Source organism: Amblyomma mixtum, chromosome 3 (genome assembly GCF_055824585.1).
Source record: "Amblyomma mixtum isolate Tamu chromosome 3, ASM5582458v1, whole genome shotgun sequence".
Lineage (NCBI taxonomy): Eukaryota > Metazoa > Arthropoda > Arachnida > Ixodida > Ixodidae > Amblyomma > Amblyomma mixtum.
In genome coordinates this window covers 252344402-252358611 of record NC_143014.1, presented here as the reverse complement: position 1 = coordinate 252358611, position 14210 = coordinate 252344402, and the positions used below count along the sequence as shown (strand labels likewise).

Here is a 14210-nt window from a genome sequence, read left to right as displayed (position 1 = left end):
CACTGACCCTGACGGGTAAGGGAAAGCCGGGCAATCTGCGAGTCATGATGGAGAGAGAGCAGAGAACGGAGAGGATGAAAGAGGCCTGTTGCAAAGATCTTTGCAGTAGAGGTAGTGATAGGGAGGTTGAGAGCTGCCTTGTAGAGGCCCACAAGGGCAGTCTCAAGAGCGTTAAGTTGAGTCTGATTGAAGGAAACGTAGGGTGCAAAGTACAAGACCTTGTTGAGGGCCAGCGCGTGGGCAACTCGGCACGCATGAGCCTCGTGGAGACCTGAGCGCCGAGTGACCACGCGCCGCAGGAGGTGAGTTACGGAGTGGCAGGTGGTGACAGCACGGTGGAGGGCTTGCACGTTCTTGGCTGCATGCAAAGGAAAGCCAAGAACTTTGCACTGCGTGACGACAGGAATGGGAGAGCCAGAAAGGTGGAGAGAGACGAATTGGTTGTGTGAGCGCTGGTATGAGGAATGGTTGAGGAGAAGGAGCTCGGATTTTTCAGGAGCAGGAGAGAGGCCAGCAGTGGTGAGAAAGGAGTCGATGAGATCTAGGCCACGTTGCAGGGTGTCCTGTACGTGACCGGGAGAGCCAGACGAACACCAGAGAGTGATGTCATCGGCGTAAAATATATGATGCAGGTCGGGAATTTCAGCTAGCTGGGAGGCGAGAGGGGCCATAGCAAGATTGAAAAGGGTAGGAGAGAGAACAGCACCTTGAGGAGTGCCTCGGGTGATGTTGTGGGGGTCGGACAGATAGGTGTCGACTCGAAAGCGAGCGACACGTTTAGAGAGGAATGAGCGGATATAACAGTACATGCGGGAGCCACAGTCTAGGGAGGCGAGTTGAGAAAGGATGTGGTCGTGGCAAACACCGTCGAAGGCCTTGCGAACATCGACGGTCACAAGTGCGTGAATTTGAGTGGGGGTAGGTGACAGAAACGTGTGCTGGAGAACCAGAAACATGTCCTGTGCACAGACGTGGCGTCGGAAGCCGATGAGAGAATGAGGGAAGAACTCCCTCGTCTCGAGAAAATTAGAGAGGCGAGTCAGGGCCATTCGCTCAAGGGTCTTACCAACACATGATGTCAGGGAGATTGGGCGGAGGTTAGAGAGAGAGGGAGGCTTGCCCGGCTTTGGAATCATAGAAATGAGGGAGGAGGTCCAGGAGCTGGGCAGGCAGCCGCTGTCCCATGCATCATTGTAGGTTTTAAGTAGGAATTCTTTGGCGCAGTCGGGAAGGTTGCGAAGTGTGGTGTATGTAATGGCATCCTCACCGGGAGCCGAGCGTGTAGCATTAGCAGCCAGAGCCGATTCGAGCTCCCGGAGAGTGAAGGATTGGTCCAGATCGGGGTTAGGTCCACCGCAGTACACCGGGTAGTAGGGTGCCAGAGGGGGCGGGAGATAGAGAGAGGCGAGCTGATCAAAAACATCGGAGGGAGTTCCTTAGTGAGGGCTTTAGCTAGAGTGGGAGCAAGGGCAGGCTTAGTGCCAAGGAGGGATTTGAACAGAGACCATGTGGATCGCGAGTGCAATGCAGAGTCAAGACGGTCACAAAGAGCACTCCAACGAGAGTGCTCGAGTGAGGCGCAGTGGGCGACGATCTCGGCCCGCAGAGCAGTGATCCGGGAAGAAAGTTGGGCATTGTGGGGTTGGCAGCGGAAGGAGCGTTGAAGACGTTTACGGCGACGCCATAAACGGAGTAGGTGATCACTGCAGCGCTCACGTCCAGTAGCCGTCGTGTTCGCTCTTGTCACCCAGTCCCAGACCCAGAGTACAGAAATTCTCAACATTCAGAGCTGCAAGTTATATGTTAATGGCACTCTGTGGTGTGTTTTCTACATTTTGTCCTTGTCTGGCGCGCCGAAGCATTTCTTGAAAAATGTACCACACTACCATGCAGGATGTGAAATGCATTGCAGTACAGTTGCAGTGCATAACTATGCACAGTTGGTTTTGTTTGTGAGCAGTCTTATGCATCCACCAAAGCCACAGTGAGTATGACGCCTCTCACTGGTGGAATAGCTGCGATGTAACTTGCCCATCCAGGCTCTTGCCGCACATAAGTAGAGGTTTTCAGCCACAGTCTCGGTGCATGCTTGTCGGGGCATAAAATTCGTACATGCAGAAAGACTACAGTAGTGCTGAAAATTCAACACATTTGTAATGCAGTTGCATTTTTGCATTGCAGCTCAACTAAAATTAAATCACTTGATAGAGTTGCTAAGCATGCCAGCTTCTGAAGTAATTATTTCATAAAGCATAGCAAATATCCAACGAAAGCAATTAGCTGGCAAGTGCAAAAACCGACAATAAAACAGATTGTGCCCCTTGCTAAGGTTGTAAAACATTGATAAGTCCATAGACTTTTGAGAGGAGGAGCGACACGTGGGCAATGAGGAACACCATAGTAGAGGCCTCCATATTAATTGAGACCACCGGGAGTTCTTTAACGTGCGCTGACATCGCGCAGCACACCGGCGCCTTTCGCCTCCATCGAAACGCGTCCGCCGCGTCCCGGATCGGGTCCTCCGACCCAGTAGCCGAGCGCCCTAATCGCTAGGCCACCGCGGGGTGTATATAGAAAAAGCACCGAAAGTCCTCCGAGGATTTGCACGGTTCAAGCTCTTTGCCGTCACAGCCACCCTGCTACAATGTGCGCGCCAGTGCGCTCGTGCGTAATGCTAGGCTGCGGTTGCTGGTAGTCCATATATTCAGCGCCTGGAAGCGCGAAACCTCTAGAAAACATGTGCTCTGATATATATTAGAAAACTGTGTAGCAGCCACACGATAACCGTAACAACAGGCGGACTTTTGTAGCGAATGAATGAAGCGTCCTAAACTTCAGCGCGAACAGACGACGCATGTCTTAACGTTCGCACTTACAACGCTTTTCCGCCCTTAATTCCAATACGGAACGTCGAGCTTGGGCATAATAATGCACGTAGAGCAAGCTGACTTTTTTACGACTTCGTTCGCGCGTATACTAACATATTAAGAGCGAATTTAAGCTTGGCAATTCCGCATTTCAAGGAGAGCGCCGTACACGCGCATCTCGCAGAAGAATCCGGAAGTCGGAGTACCTAGCATGCCTTGCGGCTCGTTCAGATTGGACACCACGTAGTGAACGGAATTTTTCCACTAGAAAATATTAAAGTTTGTACTCAATTTATGTTTTATGTTGTACTGACGAGGTGTTTAATAAATCTCTAAAAATAGGTGCTGCGTGAAAAGGAAAACGAAGCGCATGGCTGGCGAAGGAAAGGAAGACTGCACTGTAACACGCGCACCACTTTAAGCACTTTTTTATCGCTACTTCCATCGAATTTGAGCCTTGTTCACTTGATATGGGTACCCGGCCACAGCAGCGTGACTGTAAATAAGATCGCGGATAACCTTGCAAAGGCTTCCCTAGGCGGCCCCGCGTTGCCCACCATCTTGGCTACAGCGTATATGACAGCATCTATAGTCGGATACAACTTAAGTCTGCAGTGAAGCTCCGTCCACATTCAGCCTTTGCGCACAGAATTCCTCCACGACAAAAAAGTAGTCCACTGCTTAAACGTTTCTTATTACCTAAACAAGCAGCTTATCACAAGAAAAAGAATTATGAGCTCTATTATTTTGATACGTGGATTGTTTGATATAGTCAAACATTAAAAAGCTGATTTCGTTTACAGTTGCAATTGGCTAACGGAGTAATACAGGACGCCGCGGACCGCGGCCCTGTGTTAGCAACTGCTGTTTTTTTAAGTTGTATCCTACTATAGGTTCCGGCGACGAGCGTTATTAAGCACGCAGGACACAACACTTTTAACATCGGCGGAATATTAGCATCTGAAATATTCCTGGAGCAGGAAAAATTTGTCCATCTCGGCAGCTAGAAGTATCTCTGACGAGGTTGCGCTGCCGCATCCCTCCTGTAAATTTCTGTGTGCGCAGATCTGGTTTGGCGTTATCTCCCCTCTCTGCATTTTGCCGTGAGCCTGAATCTATCGATCATTTTTGGCTCCATTGTCGTCGTTTCACCTCTTTGAGAAGAAGACTGCTGGAGTTGCCCTTACAGCAACTTCGCCTTAGTTTGAGCAGCCCACACTTGCTATCATTTGGTGCCACCACGCTTGGGTTCAGCCACAGGTCTGTTTGTGACGCTGTTCAAAATTTCTTGCTGGAATCTCATCGACTGCCTTGCTAAAGCTTTCAGAATTTTCTTTTTATGCTTCATTATTTTTCGAATGAATCTCTCTTTTCTCTCTCTCACTCTCTCTCCAATCCAAACTCCTATATATATATATATATATATATATATATATATATATATATATATATATATATATATATATATATATATATATATACATATATATATATATATATATATATATATATATATATATATACACCAGCTCGAGACCGATACCGACACCAGCTCGAGACCGGAAATCCCAAGCACCCCTCTGTCTCGCTACGATCTCCGAAAGCGATGTGGTTCCGCACAACGCGTTCGTCAACACTGACAATCAGGCCGCGTGAGTACGCCGACTCTCTCTTTATCACCCTACCGACAGCCCTCCTCAAATAATTCCAAATTTTTAAAGTTGAGAAAAATCGTGGATAAACGAATAAGGCACGAACTCCATATCCATAGCCTAAAGATTTATATGCAATCCAAAATCGCACCAAAAGGTTTACAAATTTCACTAACAGCATCAATGGGTAACCTGTGTGATGAGGAAAAGGATAATTGGAATCGTGTGCTAGAATCTGCCTCTTTGGATTTGCTTGGAGTTACGATTGGCCATTTTGAGAGGGTCTTGGGGGCTCTGAAAAAAGAAGAGAGTCGTGCTCGTCAACACATTCCCCTAACCGCGCCTGAGGCCACCGAACTTACGCTCTTTGAGGAAAAGAGAACCCGCGAGGTACGCGAAATAAAACGCAAAAAATTCATTAGGGACGGGATTCCACACCTCGCGTGGACAAACCCAGCTGAACACGAAGAATCCGAAACGGAGGTAGCTACTAATAATCACCCCATTGTTACGGCAAGCCCCAACAACAAATTCAACGCAACGACACAAACGACATTAATACCGACAACACAAGCAGAACGCTCTGGAACGGGAGCAGCCATTAAAGGGTCAGTCTACTCACCGAGATGAGTGTATACCCAATCAACCACCGTACGTCCAGCGGACGTACGATGTACGTCCCTTAACGGATGTACGGATATCCGTGGGAGATCCGCCGACCTCCGACGGATCTCCGAGGGACGTCCGACGGAGGTACATTTATAACTAAAAAGATCTCCCACGGACATCCGATACGGATATCCGCCGCGGATCTAAAGAGGACATTGGCATTTTGCAGGCCTTGGTGACTGCAGCCACTAATATAACTGTCATATACTAAATGAGTTTATATACAAGCCCACAAAGTGTTCTATATCAGGCACAGGCCTCATCGTACGCATATATTTATAGGAAGCAACCAAACACAAAGCAAGTTGTCGTAAAATCAAACAATTTTATTAAAGGCATTAATGCATGCTTTCAACCTTCAAGAGGCATTCTTCATGCTTGACGCTGGAACAGGTCCGATGCAATAGGACGGGTTACTGTATGCAGGTTGTATTCTCATGTTGAATCTGTTGTAAAAAAGTTTTCCCCAAGAAAACAAACAAAAATGCAAAAACACTGTCACTGAAAGGGTACATGATTTTTGCAATTCAAGATACTGCCACTGAAGATCATAATAAAAATACTATAGCTATAACATACCTGCTGACTATGTCACACATTCGCAACCATCAATTGCATGAACCGTCCACACATGTGCTGCAAAGGAAAAGATGAAGAGTGCATGAGGAGAGCTGATAATTTCAACACACTTCGAACTTACATGTAGACCAATGCTCTGTAGCGCAAGCTACAACACGGTTGCTCTGAATGGGCTGGTGACGTCCGTGCAGCAACCCTGAGGGAACAAGTGGACAGGTTGCGAGTGGGCAACATGCACTTGCACTGCAACTAATACATACCTGTTGACACTACGATGTGGCACATTTGCAACAATCAATTGCACGAGCTGTCCACATACACGCTGCAAAGAAAAAGATGAAAAATTAATTTCAACATACTTCGAACTTACATGTAGACTGCTGCTTTGTAGTGCAAACTATTACGTAGTTGCTCTGAATGGGCTGGCCACGTCCGTGCAGCAATACTGAGGGAACAAGTGGACAGGCTGTGAGAGTGAGCAACATGCACTTACACTGCAACTAATACATACCTGTTCACACTACGATGTGGCACATTTGCAACAATCAATTTCACGAGCCATCCACAGACACACTGCAAAGGAAAAAGTGAAAAATGCATTTGTGGAGTTGGAAATTTTAACACTACGAACTTACATGTAGACTGCTGCTCTGTATTGCAACCTGCTAAAGCAGAACAGTAGCACAACAGGCTATTCACGTCATACCGGCAGAAGTTTCATGCAATAGGAAAGGTTACTGCGTGCAGGCAGTACTCTCATGGTTGAACTTGGTATTCCAAAAAGGGATGCTCTGAAAAACAAACCAAAACACAAATAGAATACTTTTACTGAAAGGTTAAGCAAATATTTAAGTGCGAGATACTGTAAGTAAAAACATTAATGAAAGACAATATCAAGAGAATTGCATAATTTTGACCCATAGTTTCTCCAGCCTTGCTGCCACATAGTAATGCAACTCTATGATGAGATAAGAGGTGCACAAGAGTGTACAATGCATATAGCACACACAACAAAATCAAGCTAATAATCTACAATGTCACCGTGCCAACCACGGCTTGCAGAGGTATGTTACCTTCGGGTTGCAAAGGTCTGAAAAAAAAGACACAAAACACGAGAGCACGCAATTCTTTTCCCACCGGTTGCATGAGAAAAGATAACACTACATTTATGTTTCCCTGCATATTACTGAAATAGTAATAATGAAGATAAATTTTCAAACAGGCTATGAAGTTAAAAAAAAAAAAGACTTGTAAAGGCACAAAGAAAATCGGCGTGGGACAATTTACAGTCAGGAGTGTTAGGGCTGGAAGAATTTGAAAATAGACAGTTTAACAGCTTTGCACGCATTAAGCAAGAACATTTCATTAAGAAGCTTGTGAAGAAGTAGTGGAACATAACAGAGGCTGGTATGTTCCCTTCATCTAATATGAACTTTTGGCACTATAGTAGGATGCAATTCAAGAATGCAGCAGCGAATGCCCCTCAACAAAAGCCCTCCAGCCAATGCCATCGACTGGTTTTCATGATGTGGCGGTTAATTACATTTCACGGAGATACATGCGAGCCACCTGGGATTTCACGGAGATACATGCGAGCCACCTGGGATTTCACGTTAAGGAAATAACTACGACGTCTGAGAACTACCTGATGACTTAGTGGTTAACACAAGGCTCAGTAGAGAAAAGTTTGTGGGACGTGGATTTTCAGAAAAATATTTATTTTTACATTGCCTCACTAGGCAGTCAGCTGAAACTTGTTGAATAAGTTCGAACATCTATCTCCCCTCATTAAACTGCTCTGGCTAACAGCACAGTACAGAATTTTTTTCCAAGAACTCGCATCCCGAAAACTTTTATCCACCACTGTACAAGTACACTGCACTATAGCCAGATGCCCTCTACTGCACAGAGCAAAGAAAAAGAAAGTATCAATCATATGAAAGGAAGAAATTTGCACCGTAGTTCAAACTTACCTGTAAGCTGCTGCTGTACTCTCAGGTAACATAGGTCATAGGTCAGTCACATCCATACTGCATGGCCAAGGAAACAAAATATGAGAGAGCAACCTGTACTGCACTTTGTCAACATAACGTAGACGTCATGATGCAGCAAAACATGGCCTTTGTTGAAACAAGCCCGCTCACAAGGTTCGCTGATGAAGCACCCAGCCGGCACTAACAACAAATCTGATGATCCACAGCTCCACAGGAGTAAGGAAGAGAGGTCTGCTCACAATCCAGGGATATGTATCTCTAGGTGTGCCATATATGGACCTGCTACCTTGCTCAGCACTGAGCCTTATATTTGACAAAGCTACACCAATGCACTGCATAGCCTCATTGCAGTTAGTACGCAGCGATAATAGGTGAATAACATGTGGCTGAAGTTCGGAAATTTAACAGAATACTTCAGTTTTCAAAACAATGCTACTGCACAGCGCAAATTACTGTGCTGTAGATGGCTGGAAACATCCATTTGACAAGCCTAATGTTGACACAAGTCGATAAGCTGTGAAGGTAGACGAATTTTACATTATTTTCAACCTACCTGCACTTTCCATGGCATGGCATAACTTAGGCACCAATACATTCCGCACGCGGGCCACATACACACCACAAAGACAGTAAGAAAATAAGAAATCAGTCGCGAATCACTGCAAAACACACACAGCCCCGACATTATCCTTTTCGTGCGTTCTGTTTTATTGCTATTAAGAACTTACGTAAAACTGCCTCAAGATTCACACCATGCACGTGTACACCTCGTCTCAATTTTTTTCGTAGTGTAGAACGAGAGAGGCGCGATGCGGAGCTTCGCGACAGGCTCGCGAACGCGGGCAAACACGTTTGCGGCAGCTATCGCATCGTACTTGTAACTTCCACAGCACTTTGCTCATCCCACGGCAACATCATCAAAGTAATCTTCAAGCACTTACTTGCAAGTTATAACACGCCGCTTCTTTCATCCGAGGCAACAAAGAGTCGGGTGCAGTACGACGTCGGGGCTATTTCACGACAGCTTCGGGTCCAGAAGAAGGTCTTGACGAGCGCATAGGTGATTGATCACATTTATAGCACAGCCAAGCAACCGCAGAACAAACAAACCGCATACTGCAGCAAAAATAAAGGTTGGAAGAAGCACGATGCCACGAAAAACTACGCAAAGATCGTGCTGTTGGGCACCGCGCCGCCCGCGACGGAACTGGTGGCTCACGGATTGGATTGGATCGACTTTAAGGCCTGTCGTTTTTCCGCGGCTTCTGGTAGGAGTTTAGTTTTCATGGAAGGCAGCATGCCTCGGTTACCTCGGCGGAATGCTGGAAGAGAAAAGGGCATTGATCGCAGAAAGTCCCGCAATTAGTTTAATTCAGGTTCTTTCATATCAGCACCATATTCGAGTGATGTTAATTGATTAATCCGAATATGCAACTAATTGCCGGTATAAAAATTTCATCGGCTGAATTTGTCGTTTGCAAATAGAATTTCTTTTAATTTTTGTATGAGGAAAAACAAAATATGTATGTGATGTAAGTTCAGATCCCTACAGGCATATTCACGGATACCCGTCGGACGTCCGTCCGCGGATATCCGCCAGCTATCCGATAACGAACGTCCTTTGGACATACTCCGAATCTCCGATGCGTATGTCCGGATATGGACGTCCGTAGGCATGCCCTACGGACATCCCCACCTGGCACTGGAGATTCGGATCTTAATCGTACGTACTACGGATATCCGTGGTTGAGTGGGTAAATAATGGCATATTCTGGTAGTTGGCACCCTATAACATCAATAACGAGGGGTCTGCGCCCGGTTTAGGCAGGAATTTATATTTTATTTCGGCTCTAAAAGTCGCGTAAAAAAGCATGGTGGCGACCCCAAACGTTCATTTTGTTCAAGAAAGTGGTAGTCTTTTTTTGTAGAAGCATAAGTGAATATACTACGTACCATTTTTATGCCGCAATGTCAGAGAAACGCACGTTTTGTTCTAGTAAACTGTAGAAGGCGTACCGCTCGCTTTTTCTGTAAATCACATGAATATTTATAGTTACACGTACGCAAAACGCAGGCACATTCCCACTTTTAGTTCCGCGTATGCTAGCAGAGAAGCAAAAATAAACTCAGCCTATAGTGGCGCCATCTGGTCGTCAGGACGGGAACCATTGCTGTAAACAAACCGACTCTCCACTTAAGCCTAGGAGCGGCAGAATCGTCACTGTAATTATTAAAATAAAGCAAATTTATCTCTTATATGTTTTCTTATAGGCGAGATGAGACGAAGCGAAAGACAGGCGCCCCATTTATGGCCAGTGAATGCACTGAAAAAGGCAGCAACAACGAGAATTCAGTCCGAAGCGAGAGGTCCGGCTTCGACGGGCGCCGCCATGTTTGTCGCCGCGCGGCGGACCTCCAGATGGTTGCCAGACGAGACTACCATCTCATACAGATGTGCTCCGGCCCCACATTAATAAATCCTATTTTAAAATGTTCTACCGCACTCCTTGGCACCACAGCTGGCTAAACGGTAATTTGAGTAAAGAGCTATCGGTTGCCGCAAAGAAAATATGGTCGATAAAATTCAGTAGGCTGACCCTTTAATGATAAACCCGTTGCTACAAGCTCTGGGTCCGGTTTCCAGGATAGCATTATTAATCTATCATCCAGCGCCCTAACAATTGACGAGAAATCAGTTCTTTCTCGAGGTCTTACGTTCTGCCCCACCACAAGCAAATACAATGAATTCTCAGTTTTAAAAGATTTGGACAATTTTGCACGAATGTTGCGACTGAAAGAATACTTTTGTGATAGGCCCCAACTTAGTGCAGACAGCAGAGAATTCTGCGTTACAAACCAACACTGGACTCCTAACATGGGAAGAGACAAACACTTGGATATGTATATTAATGCGGTCCAGAACGACATAATTCATGCTTACAAAAGCCACACTCCAGGGAGACCGAACCTGTCCAAAAAAGAACGGGACGCATTGAAGGCTCTCAGCAGACGGACAGATGTAACCATAAAGCCAGCAGATAAAGTAGGCGGTATAGTAGTAATGGATAGTGAAGCATACATTGAGGAAGGCTTGAGACAACTCTCTAACACTTGCTTCTACCAGCTTCTTGAAAAAGACCCAACTCCACAATACCAACAATATATAGCAGAGACTCTGGATCAGCTTGCGCAAAAAGGGGACATAACCCTAAGGTTATCTAAAGCCCTCATCGCACCACACCCGTCGCCAGGCCGATTTTACTTACTAACGAAAATCCACAAAAAGGATAATCCTGGCCGCCCTATAGTATCTGGCATTGGCACGATTACAGAACCGATTTCCAGTTACATTGACACATTAATCAGGCATATTCCAACAACACACCCATCCTACATACGAGACACAAACCATTTCCTTCGCGAAATAGCGGGCCTTAAACTTCCGGAAGGTGCCTTTCTGGTAACATTAGATGTAATCTCACTCTACACTAATATTCCTTTCCGACGGCATCAGATCTCTGACCGAAGCGTACAGACAAGATAGAAAAGAGGAGTCTCCTGCCACATGTGTTCTAGAAATACTTGCGAAAATCGTACTCGAATACAACAACTTTGAATTCAACGATCAACACTACTTACAAATTAATGGCACAGCCATGGGTACAAGGATGGCCCCCGCCTACGCCAACGTCTTCATGCATAGTATTGAATCTAAATTCTTGCAAGATTCTCTCATCAAGCCCATCCTATACAAACGCTATTTGGATGACATTTTTCTAATTTGGACTGACACAGAGCAAGAACTCCTACATTTTATTGAACAATTCAACCTTGTCCACCCCAACATATCGTTCACTCACGCGTACTCTCACACCTCAATTAACTTCCTAGATGTCGAGATTTCGGTAACGGAAGGCTCACTTAACACCAGCGTATATAGAAAACCGACGGACCGTCAACAATACTTACACTTTCAAAGTTGTCATCCTCGCCACTCCAAAACAAGTATCCCATACTCTCAGGCACACCGATTTAAAAGAATCTGTTCACAAGATCAAGACTTCGAGAGAAATTCCAATCGCATGCGAGAAGTCCTCACCAAGCAAAGATATCCCCCCGCCATTGTCGACGATGCAATTGAAAGGGCATCTAAACTCAACCGAGATGAAATACTAGATGGACGTCGACGCAGCGAAGAAAGAGATCACCGGGCAAACTTGGTACTCACCTACACAGGTAATCCCCCCAAAGTAAACAAAATCCTTAAAAAACATTTCAACATTCTCCAACAAAGCGAGCGCCTCGCAAAAATTTTCACTACTCCCCCTCACGTAGTCTACAGACGACCGAAAAACATTCAAAACATACTCGTACACTCAAAAACACATAACCACCTTGGGTTGGGTTGCCGACCCTGCGCCAAAAGTAGATGCCACGTCTGCAAACATATGCAAACAACCAGCTGTGCGATAAGCACAGCCTCAGGCTTTAAATGGAAAATCAATGCGACTTTAATTGTGACTCCTCCAACGTTATCTACCTCCTAGAATGTGGTGTGTGCAGTATGCAGTACATTGGGCAGACGGTTAACCCTCTACGATTTCGCTTTAATAACCACCGCGCTCATGCCCTATCTCTACCTAACCTCCCCTTGTCAAAACACATTAATGACAAAAAACACCCATTTGAAGCACTTAAATTAACAGTCTTACAGGGTGGGTTCAACAACACCCGGGAACGGGAGCAACGCGAGTCGTACTTTATTTATAAGTTTGGAACAATTGCCCAAGGCATTAATGAGAACCTGGGCGCTTTGTCTTCAATACGCCCCCTCAAATCCAGTACTGACCTTGGAGTGCCGGCCTGACAGGCCTCGCAAGCTTTCTCCCATACGCTTACACCGATGGCCTCATCGCACACCGCGTTCTTACCTTCCCCCGTTCGACCATCTTGACGAGAGCGGCGCCGTCAAAGAACCTAAGCACCCCCGCCATTCATAGTGGCCCCACGCGACGATTCTTCCCCAAAGTCGCCTCCGTTTCCGGCCTTTTCTTTTCCTTTTTTTGTTGCCTCTGTGGCTGTGTGCAGGTACACTCCACGTGTGTCTCGTTAAATTCCACTCTGCCCACCTTGACTCATCCTGCCAAAGAAGTTGCACATGGCGGAAGTCCTTTTTTTTTTCTCCCGCCCTTTTGCTCCATTGTATCTTGTTTACTCGTTTGGGTGGACAACATTTAAGTGCATCTCAAATCTATGCTGTGCGTCGGCCACTGTTTGTCTCCATACACTTTGCTAGCTGTCCACTGTGTTAGGACTCAGTTCTCTGTCCATTCTCCCCTCCCGCTCTTCTTTTTTTTTTCTCCCCCCTTTTTTCCTTTTTTTCTTTTCTCCCCGCGACCGCATACGTGGGTGGCGGGCGACGACATTTACCCTCCCCGCACCCTGTCCCGTTTGTGTATTTTTGTTAATTTTTTCTTTTTTTCTCTTCCCTGAGCTGTTCTTCCTTCTGCAGCGTCGGCTTGTTTTGGCTCATGTGTCGAGCACCTGTACAGATGGGGACCCTTTAGGAAGAGAAGCAAGAACCATGTATAACACAATAAGATAAACGTACTTGGTTGCTAGTTTAAATAGGATGCGAAATTGAGAAACGCTTCTTTTAAGTAAACGTTTATTGGGAGTCGACGTTTCGGACGGAGCCCGTCCTTTTTCAGGACTGGGGTTGCATGGTTCTTGCTTCTCTTCTTGAAGGGTCTTCGTCTGTACAGGTGTTCGGCACATGAGCCAGAACAAGCCGACGATGCATTTGGCTCATGTGCCGAACACCTGTTCAGATGAAGACCCTTTAAGAAGAGAAGCAAGAACCATGTAACTTCAGTCTTGAAATAGGACAGGCTCTGTCTGAAACGTCGACTCCCAATAAACGAAGCGTTTCTCAATTTCGCATCATATATATATATATATATATATATATATATATATATATATATATATATATGATTATTATTATTATTTATAATTGTTATTATTATAATTTTTATATATATATAATATTTTATTTATTTATTTATTTTTATTTTTCATCCTCTCCCTGCCCTTCTTGTGGTAGACTCCCCCGGTTTTCCTCTCCCGTGTGTTTTCCTTTTGCCTTTACTGCGGACAGGTGAGTACCAACCTTTACCTCCAGATTCTTGGCCGATCCCCCAGTGTGGGTATGTGCCATTCTGTCAAAGGCTACAACAACAACACTGGCGAAGCTCGCGCAATCTCGAAGACGCCGAACATTCGTGCGCTGGCTCCTCTGGAATCTTCCACTGGAGATTGCTGCGAGAGGAAGGTTCCAGATAGAGGTCAGCGAGGCGCCTTGATCGAGGAAATCACTTAACACTGTCTTTGGAATCCTGGACTTCGAGCAGCTGCTGCCATGGGCCAGGGACAACCTGCCGTGGCGG

The 14210-nt window shown here is 45.8% G+C and overlaps 1 long non-coding RNA gene across 2 annotated transcripts; it reads right to left on the bottom strand.

Moving 5' to 3' along the window:
• Positions 1-5579: 5579 nt before the first annotated feature.
• Positions 5580-8970, bottom strand: LOC149354361 (uncharacterized). 2 transcript variants are annotated; one of them, XR_016291315.1, is made up of 8 exons: positions 8703-8970; positions 7741-7797; positions 6403-6558; positions 6279-6340; positions 6028-6089; positions 5889-5963; positions 5768-5824; positions 5580-5634 (listed from the first exon to the last, which is right to left on the bottom strand). It is a non-coding gene; the product is annotated as an uncharacterized LOC149354361 (long non-coding RNA). The 2 variants fall into 2 exon arrangements; XR_016291314.1 differs by having other exon boundaries at positions 5889-6089.
• Positions 8971-14210: the final 5240 nt, after the last annotated feature.